Below are 17,850 nucleotides of genomic sequence, written 5' to 3'. Positions count from 1 at the left end.
TATCGCAATTACTTTTTGTAGGCCCATTGCTTCCACATTTCAGTTGTCATGATAATGTTAATTGTATAGCATCCATCATAAATGTAAAAGGGCAAACACCATGGTCCATTTGAAGAAGAGAGTTCAATCATTTACAGGAAAAAAACCCAAATCCTGAAGCCTATTTAAGCCATATGTAGAATTCTTTACTCTTTTTTTTTTTTTTTTTAAAGATTTTTATTTATTTGACAGAGAGAGATACAGCGAGAGAGGGAACACAAGCAGGGGGAGTGGAGAGGGAAAAGCAGGCCTCCCGCCGAGCAGGGAGCCCGATGCGGGGCTCAATCCCAGGACCCTGAGATCATGACCTGAGCCGAAGGCAGACGCCCAATGACTGAGCCACCCAGGCGCCCCAGAATTCTTTACTCTTAATCACAAAACCGTCTTGTTCATTCCCTCAATCTGAGACAATGAAAATACAGAATTTTGTGTTGTTTCCAATTAAGGTTTGAAAATTTTAAAAACACTGATAAGTAATTATAAATGACTGAGATGTTCTACATCTGCAGCATGAACACTTGATATGTTCTAAAATTATCTATAGATAGATTGTTCACATCAGTAATGTTCGCTTTCTGATTCAAAAATGCTTCCAAAATTTGGAATTTGAATTGTAGCCTACATCAATCAAGACAAGTAACAAAACTGATTTATTAACAGTATCATTTCATCATGACATTTTCTCTTTTTGTCTTAATCCTACTAAAAGTGTGTAAATCTACTAACAGAAAAATGAGCCATTGATAAGTGTTAGCAATAGGATAATTATATGTACAATTTAAAACAAACTTGAAAGGGAGGAGGTGGAGGAGGAGAAAGAATAAGAGAACAATGAGGAGAACAAATGTTAACAATTAAGTGAGGACAGAAACAATGTAGTCAGATTTGGACTTGGAATACAACAGAGTTGAATGTGAGTGAATGCCTATGCTATTGATTTATTCATTTACAAAAATAATTATGAAGTATGTTTAAATATTGGCAAGAATGTAACTACAGTACAACAAATTATTTCACCATTATTTATTAAATGAACCCAATTACCAGTCTTAATTTGTTTCACATTTATTAATAAGAGAGATAGTGAAGGGTTAATTTTATTAGTAACTTATATAAAGGGCAACTTAAGTATGTTTGAGAGTATTATTCTTAACAAGAATAGGTTATTTTTTATTAACATTTGGCTGAATGTTCTTTTGTTCTGTTTGACTGTCAGCCTTGATGGAAAAGATCATCCATTTTCAATGGTGAACAATTAACTCCTCTGGTATAGAGCTTGGCTCCTTTCCTTAAGGTGAACACACACATACACACACCACACACACAAATACTAGGGAAATGATGCTATGAACAAAATCAGCCAGCAGTCAGGGTCAAGAGACCCCCTAAATTTTTTTTTTATTAATTTCTTGATTATTTGGGTCATGTTCTTACCTTACCTCAGAGATTCAAAACCCTCTAGTTGGAGGTGCTTGGACATTTCTTAGGACCTCACATTCAGAACTCCTAAGCTGATTAAAGTTATAATTCAGGTTCTCTGGCTCCAGAGAGTCTGTCCCACTTCTAACACAAGATGCATAATTTAGAACCTTTGTAATGTTTAACTAGTATCATATGAGAAAATGGGCCTTGATATAGGGAGCTGGTACATAGCTCATAACATGATTTTTCTTCCTTTTTTCCATGGGAAATAGCTACCCCATGATATTTTAACATAATGTAATAAATGGTCATCAATATAAACATAATTGAGCTGGGTAGTTACTGTTTTCTTCTGAAATGTCATTGCCAATAACATTTTCTCCCCTTGCATTTCTTTTCCTCATTCTCAGAGAATCAAGGACATAACTATGTAATATCATGCATTTGAATAGGAAGTGTGCTGTTAAGTACCAAATAATGTACAAATTTTGTATACATTTCCTTCAATTAAAATTGCCTTGGAAATATTTCATATATATAAAAGATGGGTGGAATGCTACTGCACCACGTAGTATCCAAGTTATATGGCCAACATCACTATGCATTACCTATTTCTTGAAACTTTCTGAAACAAAATTTTGCTTATCTTTTTTTCTCTTGCTCTTCTCTTTGCCTCTCCATTCCTTCTTTCATTTCTTTCATTAACTGTTTTTCTAACATACCCCTTTTTTCTGTTAAGTAGATCATTAAAAAGTCCTGCTCTCCTCTTACTAAATTTTATCTTTCAGGAGTCACCTTAAAGACAAATACATATATTTTAATGTACAGTCTTCTGGGGAGTATGTGAAGGGGTAGGAAACACAGGAGACTCTCTGGCTTTTTCACTGCTCCTCACTTTTATCAGTGCACTGTCAATAGCTTTGACGAAGCTGTTCTCACTTACCACCATATTTAATTACTTCTTGAAATGCAAAGACTTTCTTTTCAGAAAAAAATTACCATCTCTATGTAAGTTTTTACTCTTTGAAATATGTGAGTTACTTTCTAAGTAGTGGTGTCTTCGTATCACTACAACTCAAAAGTAGAATCTAGGTTATGTAGAATATCTTAGGTAAAGAAAGTGGCCAGTATTTGGCTCCAGCCAAATTTTCTATCTTTGTTTTCGTATTCTGTATGTAGAAAGAAAACAAAGCCTTCAACAAGAAATCTGTTTCGTGGGTGTCAGTACCTTGAAAGCCAAATGGTTACAAGCTGTTCAGAAGCTTCAATCCTACCCATGAATGCTTTCCCCAACACTCTGGTCAGCCCCAATCTGCAGAATTATGTGCAATAGGCTTAGTGTGGGGACTGCTCATTCACAGGGCAAAAAAAAAAAAAAAAAAGTGTTATTGTTGTTGTTTTTTGTTCATGTTCAGTCTCAAATGAATAAAGGATTAAAAATAGCTTGGTGGGCTATAAGAAACAGAACTAGGTATTTGCTGCAGCTGTGCCGGTAACTAATTATATAATAGGGCATGTGTCACTTTAACCTCTCTGGCCCTCACTTTCTCATTTGCAAAGTTAGAGATATTCCTCTTGATTAAAATATATGATACTGAAGTTTTAAAATCAGAAAGCCATTTCTCTTTCTTCTGTGACTAAATCTGTAGCAAGATGGGGCTAAGGGAAAATTCTGCCTTTGTTAGGGAATCACACTGTTATTTAACCACCACAACTCCCGCGCTCCTCCAGCCACCACCAAAGCTGCTATAAAACCTAGTTTGTATGGCTAATTTTCTCTCACTCTGGAACGTTTGTTTCTGACCACAACTGATTGGATCATGAATAGATATCCATCCCAAGAACAGTCAATCCACATCCCTGGCAGTAGCCCTAGTGGCCTAGAGAGAAAAGATAAACTGTATGGATTGATTTTTGTCTAAGTATATAATGAGAGACTGGCACAATTAGAACTTGTTGAAGCTGGGGTGCCTGGGTGGCTCAGTCGGTTAAGTGTCTGCCTTCGGCTCAGGTCATGATCTCAGGGTCCTGGGATTGAGCCCTACAGTGGACTCCCTTCAGGGGGAGTCTGCTTCTCCCTCTTCCTCTGCCCCCACCCCCCACCGGCTTGTATGAGCACACACTCTGTCTCTCAAATAAATAAATAAAATCTTTCAAAAAAAAAAAAAGACAGAAATTGTTGAAGCTTAAAATGATCTGGGAAGGATCATGGATCATGGTGACTAGGCCCAAATGTATCAGGAAACTGAATATGAATAAGATTAGGAAGAAGCAATTCTGATAAATAAACCTATGAGATATAGAGAAAAACAGAAAGTACTACGTAAGACAAATTGTAAGTAATAATGGAGAGCAGAAAAAAATATATGTCCATTTGCCTGTAGTAGGGTCCTCTTTATGGTTCCTCTTCCTATGTCTCAATTTTTCATTTTCTGCGGTTCTCTTTGTGGATACCCTTATAATAAATCTAATATTACTTGAGCCTGCTAAATAGTTACAGTCTTTAATCCAAAGACCTTACATGAAGGAAATCATTACATGATGTGTAAATAGCAAAATGACTTCATATTCCCATATGTTATTTACATTTTAGAAGAGAATCTTATTAACTTAAGTATGTTTACAATTGGAGGAGTATTTAGAAGATATTTTGAAAACTTAGAAGATTCCACATGAGTATTACCTATCCAGATCCCAGCCTCTCATATCCTCAATAACAGCAACAAACTGGACAAGAAATCCTCTTCACAATACTATTTTCAACCAAAGCAAAATGATATTTATATTGTTTTCTTGAACTTGTTGATTTGATTTATACATTTCCATGTACTTCCATTAATACAAACATGAACATGTACTCAAACTTCATCTTCATGATCAAGATGCTACCTATTAACAAATATATATTTTTTTCCATTTTCACCATGCCTAACCTTTAAATTAAATTACTCAAAGAAGATATAAATTCAAGAAAGACCATAAGAGCTTAGTTAAAAAACTTTTTAAAATGTCATTTTTATTATTTTTAAAAAAGAAAGCCATGCTTTCTATACTGTACTGCATCTGGGCATAAAACTTAATGATGTTCAACAAACAATGTTGAAATTTTTATTCTAGAAAAAAAGTAACATATATAAGATAATATAAGAGATGGATTTAAAAAGAAGCCTGTTTGATTCAAATATACATCAGTGTAGACTTGGCATTATATATGCAAAGACATAAAAAGCAGAGATTGAAGCAGGGTCCAGAGTTTACTTGGAGAAGATTCTTGACCTTGTTCAGTTTCCACCAATACCCTCTGCCCCAAACTAAAATAAATAGAATCTGCATTTTGTTATGTAAATACAGCTTCAATATAAGCATTCCAGTTTTCCCTCAACCATTTGTTGTTACATTTTCCTTCCTAAAGAGAATACCTGATGTTAACCACTGAGCCCAGACAGAAGGGATGTCTGAGAATCATCTAGGAATGGCTCTGGACCACACTTGAAAGTAGATGAGGTGGTTTTCAGTTGTCCCCATTTCCCTTTTCGTCCTCCTCTCCCTTGGCTTCTGGTGCTGCTGCCTCCTAGGTTTCTGTCCAAGGTACCACCATCCTAATCCTTTCCTTCTTCTTACTGTTGTTATTATTTTTCCTTTCTCCATCCTTTTCCCCACTGCTTAGACTTCTCCCCCACCACCTGGGTTATTAAAATTTCCCCTAATGAAATTACCTCTACTATGTAGAATTAGTTCCTAAAGTGTCAATTAACTGGTCAGATAAATGAAGAAGGCTAATTCTCTCTCAGGTGACTGAGCGTTTCCTGGGGGGGGAAAAAAAGATCTTTTTTGTCAGATCCATGTCTAACTCCATCATAAAGGAGTGTGATAAGTTTCAAATCACACAGAATTTTCAAGTTATAGAGTCTATTTCCTAACATACTCCAAAAATAAATAGTTACCCCAAAAGAAACAGCCTATGGTTTGAGTTTTAAAGTTTAAGATACAAATGGAATCCTATCCTATAGACAATCATATTCCTGGATAGCTTTGCCCTGAGATTTGTTTCTCAGAATTGCTGTGTCCTGCTGTGTATCACAGCAGGGACAATCACTGCAGGCTACATTTCTCAGGCTCCATGTCACCTGGTTTCCGTCTGGATTTGGTCAATGGCAGACATCAGCAGGGAAGTAGACAGTGAATGAAAGGGAAAATCCAGGGTATGTGCCTCCATCTCTGTCTGTCTAAAGTGGTTTCTTTAACTACTACTGTTCTTCTTCTAAGCCTCCATATGGCTCCAGGAAGGCCCTCCATGGTTCCAGCTTCTCCCAGCTGATTCTGATCCCTGAACTCTGGTGCCATTACCTCTTCCATTTGTCACTTAGTCTTAGGAATGGTAATAGTATTCTGCCTCTTAATCTCTGAGTCACCCTACAGATTTCCTGTTTTGTGTCTCAGTTCTTTCATTACCTGTGTAACCAGTTTCTTGCATTAAATACTCTCTGATTATAGTATCAGGTGGTATCCTGATATTCGCAGGATGTGAAGTCCTAGAGATAACGATATCTAGCTATTTATTCCATAAATTGGCTCTGGTTATTAAAATTTTCAAATAAATGTGAGATGGGCAAAGATGATGAGACTTCAGTTTGTACAGTTGCTCCTCTAATTTATTTGTCTGAAAACTACCAGATGGGAAGATCTACCAAATACCCATTTGTTATAATGTCAGTCTGAGAAAACAAAGCAACTAAATCCCTTCATAGGAAAAGTAGTGCTTTTTTTGTTTTTTGACACCAACTGATTTTTATTATGAGTGATGATCAAATAAGTAAAAGGAGCAAATGGCTAATGGAACAATTGGATAATAGAATGTCAATTTCCCTTAATGCTTGACTTGACATTATTTAACAAATATTTATTGAACAACTAGTCTGTGGCAAGTGTTGTGCTCAGCCTAAAGACAGAATAATGAATAAGGCACAAAACTTGCCTGTAGGACTTCAGCCTAGTATGGGAGACATATGTATAAACAAATAAACATTAAATTCTTAGTAATTAGGAAAAATGCAAGTTGCCAATATCAACCAGAGAAAGTAGTACTAACTCTTGGTGGGGAATGTATAAAGGAGTTAACCAGGAAATGTTTTCTGAAGAGGTAATGTGATAGTTAATTTTATATGTCAATGTGAATAGATCACACGATGCCCAGTTATCTGGTTAAACATTATTTCTGGGTGTGAGGTGTTTCTGGACAAGATTAGCATTTAAATTGGTAAACTGAATAAAGCAGGTTCTCCTCCCCAGTGTGGGTGGGCATCATCCAATCCACTGAGAGCCTGAATAGAAAAAAGTGTGGAGGAAGGGAAGCTTTGCTCTCTCTCTGACTGTTAAATTGGAACATTGATCATCTCCTCCCCTCAGTGCTCCTGGTTCTCAGGACTTCAGACTGGGATTGGAATCTACATCACGAGCTCTCCTGTTCTCAAACCTTCGAAGGACACCACCAGCTTTTCTGGGTCTCCGGTTTGGAGACAGCCAATCATGGGACTTCTTAACCTCCATAATCTCATGAGCCTCATTATATACAGAACAAATGAATAGGTGAAAAAATAAATAATAAATAAAATTAGAAAAATGGAGGAAAGATAGGTGCTTAGAAACATATAGGTATTAGAGACAGAACTAATAGGAGATATACATATATATAAAATGTATGTAAATTATATATCACAAGTTATATACTAATTACATAATTATATAAAATAAATATATTAATTATAAATTATGCATATATATTTTTTTCCTCTGGAGAACACTGAGTAATACAGGAAAAATCTAGGTAATATATTAAAGGATCAATATCATTCCAAGCCAAGAGCCTTGTTAGAGAACTAGGTGGGAGCCAAATAATGAAAGGGTTTGTGTACCCATGTAATGAGTCTTGGATTTAATACATGCTGAAGAGTTCATTAAGAGCTGTAAGTAAGAGATAAACATGATCAAATACATGATTTTGAGGAATATAATGAAGGAAGTATGGAAAGAATGAAACTGGTTAAGAAATTGGTATAATCTAAACATACTTCTCTTGACCTCAGAATCATGAGAACATGAACTAAGGCAATTGGGTTGGAAATTGGGAAGAAACAATGTGTTCAAGAAATATTTAGAAAGTAAAGTTGACATGGTATTGTGACTACTTTGATGTGTTATGTTAGAGAATAACGAAAACTACTTAGATGATACCAATTTATTCAACTATTTCAAAATCTATCACTAGATAGGTAATGTCCTTGAATTGGAAATCGAATGGGAGTTAAAAGTTTACAATAAGCTCAACACAGATTAAATTGTTTCCAGTTTTACCAAATGGTGAATGGAGGCAGCATAACAAATTGGTTAAGAGCAGGGATTCTGGAGCCAGAATCTCTGGCTTTGAATTCAGGATCTGCCAGAAAATAGTAATAGCTATATGTTGACTAGATGAATGATTGAATGAGTAGGTGAATAAATCATTAATAAAAGTAGATAAATTAGAGGAAAGATAGGTATTTAGAAACATATAGGCATTAGGTATCTTAGGTTTCTGTAACTCAGCTTCTTTATCTGTGAAATGGGGATAGAAATAGGACCTCCTTGTCAGAGTTGAAAATATATCTCAAGAGGTTGGAATAGAGCCTAACAAGACATTATCATCATCATTCTACCTTTAATATTTGCACTAGCATGCATCTGCTAAGATGTCATTTCCAAGAACATAAGGATTTTTGTCTATTTTGTTGATAAAGAATCTAAGTGCCCAGAACAGTGCCTGGTAAATAGCAGATGCTCAATAAAGATGTATTAAATGAAAGAGAGAATACTTCTAGTTGGCACATATATTTTTATTTCTCCTTTAACAAGCATATCGTGCCTAGCATATAACATGCACTGTCCTCAGCACTTCAGAGGACACAGCACATTTAATCCTCAAACCAACCTTACAAGACAGCATATTGCTCCCGTCTCGTAGATGCGGACACTAAGGCACAAAGAGTTATTGTTACCTATTGTCTTAGTCATTTGGGTATTCTATAACGGACTGGGTAGCTTATAAACAATAAAAATGTATCTCTCACATTTCTGGAGGCTGGGGAATCCAAGATCAAGTATTAGCAGATTTGGTGTCTGGCAAGGGCCCATTTCCTGATTCATAGATGGCCTACTTCTTGCTGTTATCACGTAGCAGAAGAAACAAAGGAGCCCTCTGGGGTCTCTTTTTTTTTTTTTTTTTAAAGATTTTATTTATTTATTTGAGAGAGAGAGAATGAAAGACAGAGAGAGCATGAGAGGGAGGAGGGTCAGAGGGAGAAGCAGACTCCCCGCTGAGCAGGGAGCCCGATGCGGGACTCGATCCCGGGACTCCAGGATCCTGACCTGAGCCGAAGGCAGTCGCTTAACCAACTGAGCCACCCAGGCGCCCCTGGGGTCTCTTTTATAAGGGAATCAATCTCATTTATGAGGGCCCACCCTCAGTACCTAATCACGTCCCAAAGACCCCACCTCCTAATACCAGGACATTGAGGAGGAACTTTTCACAAATGAATTTTAGGGGGACACAAGCTATCAGTCTATACTGCATATCAAAGATCACACAGGGAGCAAGCGGCCAGGCCAGTATCTGAACCCAGACACTGTGGTTCTAGAGTTTTACACAATACTCATAATATCCTACAAAATTGGCTCTAGGGGGCCACAGGGATAGATTGTAATAGCAGTTCCCAAGGAGTGGGTGTCTTTTTGATTTAGACAGAGTAGCCCAACTAGGCTTACTAAAGGATCAAAAAATGCAAAATGACAGTCAGCAAGCCTCTACTGATCTGTCCAGCTGGAATATTTGTTTCATAACTTGAGAAAAATAGCTGTTCTGATTGTACCTGCTATTCAGGGGACAGCAAATATTTCAGCATCCAGCTATTGCTAATCTCATAAAAGCTTTGATGGGCCTAAATACAAGTCTGCCTGATTTCTTTTTTCTCTAAGTTTGCATTTATCTACATTTTACTTTTTTCCCCTTTTATTTCTTTATAGATCTATTCCTCCTGTTCTTTGTAAACTCTGTGTTTTGTACTATATTCTGCTGGTTTTGTTTCATCTTCCTATACTCTGTTCTATTCATTCAGTCTTCCACATTCAGACTTCACCTTTACTGTTAATATTCATATTTAAGTCTTCTTGTAGTTGTTTTTATGATTTTCTTGTTTCTTTGCTTTTCTGTTTTTCTGGTTCTGCATGATAGAGATTATTTATAAACCCCTTGTGTTTTTTTGGCATTGCTAAGAGTTTGAAAATTTCCCTAGTTCTCTCCCTAAAGTACTTCTGAATCATCTTTTCAAGTATTTCTTTGCAGCAAAAAAAAAAAAAAGGAATATCAAAAATTTTGAGTCACATTTTATCTGAAAGATACACTTTGATTTGATGGTGCTTTTCAAGACAAGTATGTACCATTCCTGTGTTACCAGCTTCCAGGACTGAAATTTTTACCAAGAAGTTTGTTCCTCTAAAATAGACTATTAAAATAAAGTGATATTAAAAGAAAGCCATTTAAAAGTGCATATGTTGGGGTGCCTGGGTGGCTCAGTCAGTTAATGTCTGACTCTTGATCTTGGCTCAGGTCTTGATCTCAGGGTGGAGAGTTTGGGCCCATGTTGGGCTCCATGCTGGGCTTGGAGCCTACATTAAAAAAAAAAAAGTGCATATTAACTTTGGCTGTCTAGTCAGTGTCCTCCAGCCCTCTTCCATCGACATAGTGCCATGGATTAACTATCAGTTTTTCTTAACATTCCCTGAAGAGACTATTTCCTAGAGGGAACGTATCCTTTTTGATAATAAGAGGAGTTTAGCTTTGAGGTTATAATATCTTGGTAGCTGTACCTGCTTACATACATAAATACACATGCACCCTCATACACACAGACACATACGTACACATACATACACATTTATGTATATATATCTATATCAATTTGGCAGAGTAAATGATAATCTCTATATCGTATTTTAATAGTCATATTATAAATATTATTTAATATATTACATAAATATTTTTAATCTTCCAAACTCTTCTAAAGCATTACATACACATTTTTCAATATGCTTGGATTTCTACAGTGAGTGGTTTATAAAGCAAGGATTTAAATCCAGCCGTGTTCTTATCAAAGTTAACTCCAAATGAATTTTTTGTCTTATCATTCAAACTCTTTGATGAGGAAGGACTAAGTTTATAAAAATCCAACTTGCATGGAGGATTTTTTTCCTGGGGTAGAAAACATAAGGGAGAGAGAAAGCAACTCATATCTTATCCATTATGATCAACAGCCCATGCTAATGGCATTCATTAAGCTAAATGAGCAGGAGAATGAGGACTCAAGCTTTCTAATTGAGGCAGATTTATTTTTAGGATTAAGTTCTCCAAAAATATATTTTCTTTTTTAAAACGCCAAGTGCCATTTTTAGACATATAATTTAAACAGCTGATCATGGGTAGGATATGCTTTAGCCCTTCTGGAAGTGTGAAATTATACAAGCACCCAGATCATCATTATCATTTTTATAGTTTTATTATGACTATTATTTATTACATGAGTGGATAAATTATAAAAAGCAAAGAAAAAAGGCTCTTCATTAGAGTTAATGACTCATCCTAGCAATTTTGATATTGAGTTAAGTATTTAAGTTCTTTTCTACCCTACATCCTCTCCTGAGTGATTGCATCAGTCGAGTCTAATAAATGCATACTTACAAAAATAATAGCACCTTAGGATAGGATGCTTGGAAATAAATTTTATATATGCTGAGCTATACTATGCTTGAAAGAAAAAAAATATATATATATACACATACATGAACACACACACATATATGCAGTATATGTGAAGATTAATAAACCTAACACAAATAACATAGGTTATTACATTTTATACACAGTAGATTCTATATATTGAAAGTACTTTTATGATAAATACTTATAACCCTTGAGGTATAATTGAAAGATAAATGGACTTGTTATGAAAAGATCTGAATTTAAATTATACTTCCGCTAGTTACTACCTCTGTTCTATGAGTGAAGTAACTTGTTTTAGACAAATCCTATCACCAAAACATAAACAAATAAATAAAAGCTAGACAAAACATATAAAACAACAATTTGAAAGCACTGGAGAGGAACCAACTCAGGGAGGATTTAAGCATCTATAACCTTCAAGAGAATGGAAGCACATTACAGTGAGTTCCACATTCACCCAGCCTTTTCCTTGAAGACATTTGCCAATTCACTGCACCTCGGAGTAGAACCCAAACAAAGAGTAGTAGTCTCACTGGGCTGAAAGACAATGGCAGGAGTTTAAAGCTTCCAAATTGAATGAAACTTGAGAAGCAAAAATCTTGAAATGAGGGGACTACAATAGTGAATAAAAATAATCTGCAGACAACTCTCTCTCAAGCCGTTTGTCGATTCCTACTCCTGGCATGTGAAAGACAAGACTCCAAAGAAAAGAAAGAAAAAAAAATAAAACTAAAAATAAAGCCCTGCCATGAATAGAAATTTCACCAGGCACATAGTTTTAAGGAGACGGAAGTTGAAGGTCAAGCCCAGGAATTTGGAAGCACCTTCTCAAACACCTCACATCTTCTGTTGAATCCAGAAAGGCCAAGTGCTAGAAGTAAAGCCACACCCTAGCTGTAAGGAACATACCCTAGGAGCAAGGACTACAACCTAAAAGTACAACAAAGCTGATAGAGATTAGTCCTACAGAGCTTTAAATCAGCACTCAAAAGAATCAACATTTGGAAGAGATGACACACTGTGGATAACATTATCTGCAATCAAAGGAAATCTAACCCTCTTTAAAGAAAAATAACAATTTCAAGAGTCATTATAATTTTTTTACTCAAAATCTTTAGCATCAAGTAAAAAAATAACCAGGCATGTCAAATACACTTTACCCAGATTCACCAGTTTTTAATATTTTGTTTTATTTGTTTCATCATTTTTCTACATACAATTTTTTTCTGAACAATTTGAAATAAGGTTGCATACATCATACCCCATATACCACTGAATATTTTAATATGAATTCTGTAGGCATAGGGAGCATCTCTTATATAATCATATAAATTGATCAAATTCATGAAATTTAACTTTGGTGTTATATTTTCATGTACATTTTACATTCTGTTTTCTATAGTTGTCCCAATAATATCCTCTACAGCTATTTTTACCACAATGGGATCATATCCAGATTGTGTATACATTTATTTGATGTATCTCTTAAATTTCCTTTAATCATGAGAGATCAAATCCAAAAGTTTTTAATCCTTTCTTCATCTCCCAGGACATTGACTTTTTTATTTTTAATAAAATAGGTCTGGTATTTTATTTGAGTTTTCCTCAGATTGATTTTGCTGGTGTTTCCTTGTGTTTAGATTCAGGTTATTTTTTGAGCTGGAAAACTACATAAATAATGTGTTCCCAGGTAATCATATCTAGATACACCTGATGTTTTGTTGACTCTTAGTAATAATCATAATTTTGATCACTTGGTTGAGGTGTTGACTGGGTTATTTACTATATATAAAGTTACTATTTTCCTTTTTGTAATTAATATGTAGTTTTGAGGGAAATAATTTGAGGCTATGTAAATATCTTGTTCTTCATCAATTTTTTCAACTTTAAATTTAGCATCTATTTGATTCTTGCCCTCATTGATTTTTACTGTGATAGTGCAAAAGGGTAACTCTCTAACTGTATTATCCTCATGTATTTATAAGTGGTAGTTTTACTGTGAAGAAGAGTTTTTCTTTTCTTCTTAATTTATCTGTTTACATAGTTTTATAGTATGCATTCATGGGTTTTTGTTTTATTCAATGAGTTATAATTCATTACTGTCTTTATTTAATTAGAGGTTCAAACTGTTTCAGATTTGGCCAGAGTGAACACCCTTCAAGCCGATTCCTGTACCATTTTGGCACACTGACAGATGTACTCAGGACTTGTTAGCTGTTTGCTTTCTTGTTTGTTTATTTGTTTGTTTTTAATTTTGCAATATAATCTGGAAATCACTCCATATCAACTTATGGGCTCCAGTATTCTTTTTTTTTTTTTAAGTTTTATTTAAACTCCAGTTAGTTAACATACAGTGTAATATTAGTTTCAGGAGTATAATACAGTGAGTGATTCAGCACTTCCATATCACCGGCGTTCATCACGAGTGCCCTCCTTAATCGCCATCACCTATTTAACCCATCCACATGCCAGCCTCCCCTCCAGCAACCCTCAGTTTGTTCTCTACAGTTAAGAGCCTGTTCTTGATGTCTCTCTCTCTCTTTTTTTTCCCCTTTGCTCATTTGTTTTGTTTCTTAAATCCACCTATGGGGGAGATCATATGGTATTTGTCTTTCTCCAACTTATTATACTTAGCTCTTATTATACTCTCTAGCTCCATTCATGTCATTGCAAACAGCAAGATTTCATTCTTTTTTATGGCTGAATAATATTCCATTGCATATATATACCACATCTTTATCCATTCATCAGTCGATGGACACTTGTGTTGACCTCAGAGAGCCGGGGACCTGGGCAGTGAAGGAATTGAGAAAAAGAGACAACAGTATAGCGAGGCACAGGGGACCCCAAGCGAACAGCCCGAGGTGCCGAGGTTAATTTTCCATAGTCTAATATACCTTCTACAATGACATAGGTCTATAATGATTTACAGCAGGGGTTTAGTAAGGCACATTCTTCCATGTACACAGGGTTAGTTAAGTGAAGCAGTGGGAGTGGAGAAGAGGTAAAGAAATCTGTAACTGGCTGTGATCAATTAATTGTAAACACCATTGTACTCGGACCTTAACACAGGATAAGAGAACAAAGAAGGGAATGCACAGTGTGCTGTTTACAGCTGGCTTCCTATCTACAAAAGATCTTCTGCTGCGTACTTTAGAACAGACCACACACATCCCAAGGGCATTTCACTCTGATCCTTTAGGGTTATTTTTAACCCTGCAATCTCGAGTTTTCTCAGAGATCTCGGAGTCTGAGCGAACATGCGCCAGTGGTCGTTGTGGTGTTCTGTTTCCCACACACTTGGGCTATTTCCATAATCTGACTATTGCAGATAATGCTGCTATAAACATTGGGGTGCATGTGTCCCTTTGAATTAGTATTTTTGTATTCTTTGGACTTATGTATTCTTTTACAGAGCTGCACAGTATTCCATCCTGTGTAGGAAATGGTTTACCAATAAATTTTTTATGTTTGGGTATTCACATAGTTTTCAATATTTTGCAATTGTGTATATATATTTTTATATTATTAAAATTGTATCTTCATGGTAAATTCATAGATGTGAGATGTGCTGTGTCAAAGGACAAATGCATAGGTAGTTCTACTAACAATTGCCAAATTCCTTTCCATAGTGGTTATACCATTTTGCATTTCCCCTACAATATATAACAGTATGTCCACAGCTTCATCAATAGAATGTATTGTCAAGTTTCTAAATTTTTGCCAAGTTGGTATGTGAGAGGTGGTATCTAAATGTAGTTTTTTTTTAAAGATTTTATTTATTTATTTGAGAAAGAGAGAAAGAGAGCACTGGAGAGAGAGAGCAAACACAAGTAGGGGGCAGAAGAAGAAGCAGGCTCCCCACTGAGCAGGAAGCCTGACACAAGACTCTATCCCAGGACCCTGGGATCATGACCTGAGTTTAAGGCAGACACTTACTGACTGAGCCACCCAGGCACCCCTCTAAATGTAGTTTTAATTTATATAACTCCTTTTTGCATATAAAGTTAAATATATTTTCATATTTAAGACATTTTTATTTCTTTTATGTGACTTATTTTCTAATTTTTGCCTATTTTTAAAATAATTATTGGAAATTCCATCATTTAAAAACTTCTTTATATATTTGGGATATTACTCTTTGGAGTAATGGAATATATGTTGTAAATATTTTCTTCCAATTTGTCATCATTTTTGGATGTAGCTTATGGTCTTTTTTTCATTGTTTGGTTTGGTTAAGTTTACCATGCAAAAGTGTTTTAAAATTATTTCTATGTGGACCAATTTATCAAATGGTTTTTATTGCGTTAGATTTTGAGTTCTACTTGTAAAGCTTTCCTTTACATACAGGATATTAAAAAATTCATGTATGTTTTCTCGTGCTACTTGGATAGGCTCATGTTTTACATTTAGATTTCTGATCCTTTTAGAGTTAATTCTTGCATATGGTGTCAGGAAAATAATTAATCTTATATTTTCCTAGATGGCAAAAAAATTGTATACAGGCATTTAAATAGGTCCTTTTTGCCTCAGGTATTTTGATACCAACATTTTAGTGTAATAAATGTCTTCATATACTTGGCTTTATTTCTGTATTTTCTATTATATTCTGATCTTTTTGTCTCTTCATGAATTAGCACCACATTGTTCTGATTATAGAGATTTTTAGTGTATGTTATAATTTATTCTAGGTTCAGTCATCCTTCCCACCCACATTTTTTCCATAAAATATATGGTATCAACTTGTCTGGCTTTAGGGGACAAAAAGCTTGCTAGTGTCTCCATTGTCAGAGTCCAACAAAACAATACGTGTTTTCCAATAATGATCCAATTATAATAACCAATTACTTTTGTCCAAGAAATAGATCTGTCTCATTTCTGCTTGCATTAATTGTTGAGAACATGAACTGAATTCAGTTGGAGGCAGTTCTTACAAAGTAATCATTAAAATATTAAAACTAAATATCAATAAAAGCAGGAGGGGAAGAATAAAGGGGGGGAAATCGGAGGGGGAGATGAACCATGAGATACTATGGACTCTGAAAAACAAACTGAGGGTTCTAGAGGGGAGGGGGGTGGGAAAATGGGTTAGCCTGGTGATGGGTATTAAAGAGGGCACGTTCTGCATGGAGCACTGAGTGTTATACGCAAACAATGAATCATGGAACACTACATCAAAAACTAATGATGTAATCTTTGGTGATTAAAATAACATAATAAAAAAAATACAAAAAAAAAAGAATAAAAAACCTAATTTAAAACTGGTATTTGGAGGGGGCAGAGCAAGATGGCAGAGGAGTAGGAGACCTGGATTTCGTCTGGTCTCAGGAATTCAGCTGGATAGGGATCAAACCATTCTGAACACCTACGAACTCAACAGGAGATCGAAGAAAAGAATAGCAACAACTCTCTGAACAGAAAAGCGACCACTTTCTGGAAGGTAGGATGTGCGGAGAAGTGAATCTGAGGTGATATTCGGGAGGATAGACAGCGGGGGAGGGGGCCTCCGTCGGCTGCTTCTGGCAAGTGATAGAGCCGCAGAGCACAAAATCAGAACTTTTAGAAGTCGGTTCCACTGAGGGACGTCGCTCCAGTGGCTAAGCGGGGGGTGGAACTCTCATGGGACAGTGTGGTCTCAGGGACCTCGGGGTCACAGAAAGACCGGGGGTGCCTGAGTGCAGCAGAGCTCCCAGGTATTGGAGTGGGGAAGCTGGCTGCAGAGACAGAGCCGAGGAGCGGGCTCTCAGCTAGGGGTTGCCATAAACCGTGATCTGCGGCACAGTCGGGCCACTGCTCCTGCAGCAGGGACCCAACAAGCGGCAGGTCCGGGGAGACTCCCCTTCCTCCCCCCGGGAGGAGCCGCGCGGGAGTGCACCGCAGGGATCTGCGGGGTTTGGAAACTCCACCCGGGGTCGGATGCCAGAGATAGAAACGCGCGGTCACAGGCCGGGTGAGCGCGGAGTGCGGCTGGAGACCGGGGAGACAGGAGTGACTGCTTTTCTCTGGGGGCTCACTGAGGAGCGGGGCCCCAAGTTCTCAGCTCCTCCGGGGCGGAGATTGGGAGGCCGCCATTTTCACTCTTGGCCTCCAAAGCTGTATGGAAAGCTCGCAGGGAACAAAAGCCCCGGAGAGCAAACCCGAGCAGATTACTTAGCCTGGACCGGGCAAGGACGGGGCAATTCTGCCTCCAGCAAAGACATTTCAGAACCACGGCAACAGGCCCCTCCCCCAGAAGATCAGCAAGAACAGCCAGCCAAGAACAAGTTTACCGATCAATGAGAACGGCAGAACTCCAGCGCTAGGGGAATAATTCACATGGCTTTTTTACCATGATTCTTTAGTCTTTCAAAGTTAATTTTTTTTTACTGTCTTTTTTTTTTTAATTTTTCTTTTTCCCTTTTCAACCAACATCTTATCAACCCCTTTTTTAAAAAACATTTTTATTTTTCATTTTTAGAGTCATATTCTATCCCTTCATAGTAGTTACCCTTATTTTTGGCATATATATATAAGTTGTTCTCTCTTTAAAATTTTGAGATAGTTTCTTCTAATAGATCAAAATATACCCTAAATCTCTAGTG

The sequence above is a fragment of the Leptonychotes weddellii genome, chromosome 12, assembly GCF_054177405.1.
Source record: "Leptonychotes weddellii isolate Sample4059 chromosome 12, ASM5417740v2, whole genome shotgun sequence".
Lineage (NCBI taxonomy): Eukaryota > Metazoa > Chordata > Mammalia > Carnivora > Phocidae > Leptonychotes > Leptonychotes weddellii.
The sequence above is the reverse complement of the archived record's forward strand: the minus strand, read 5'-3'. Positions refer to the sequence as shown.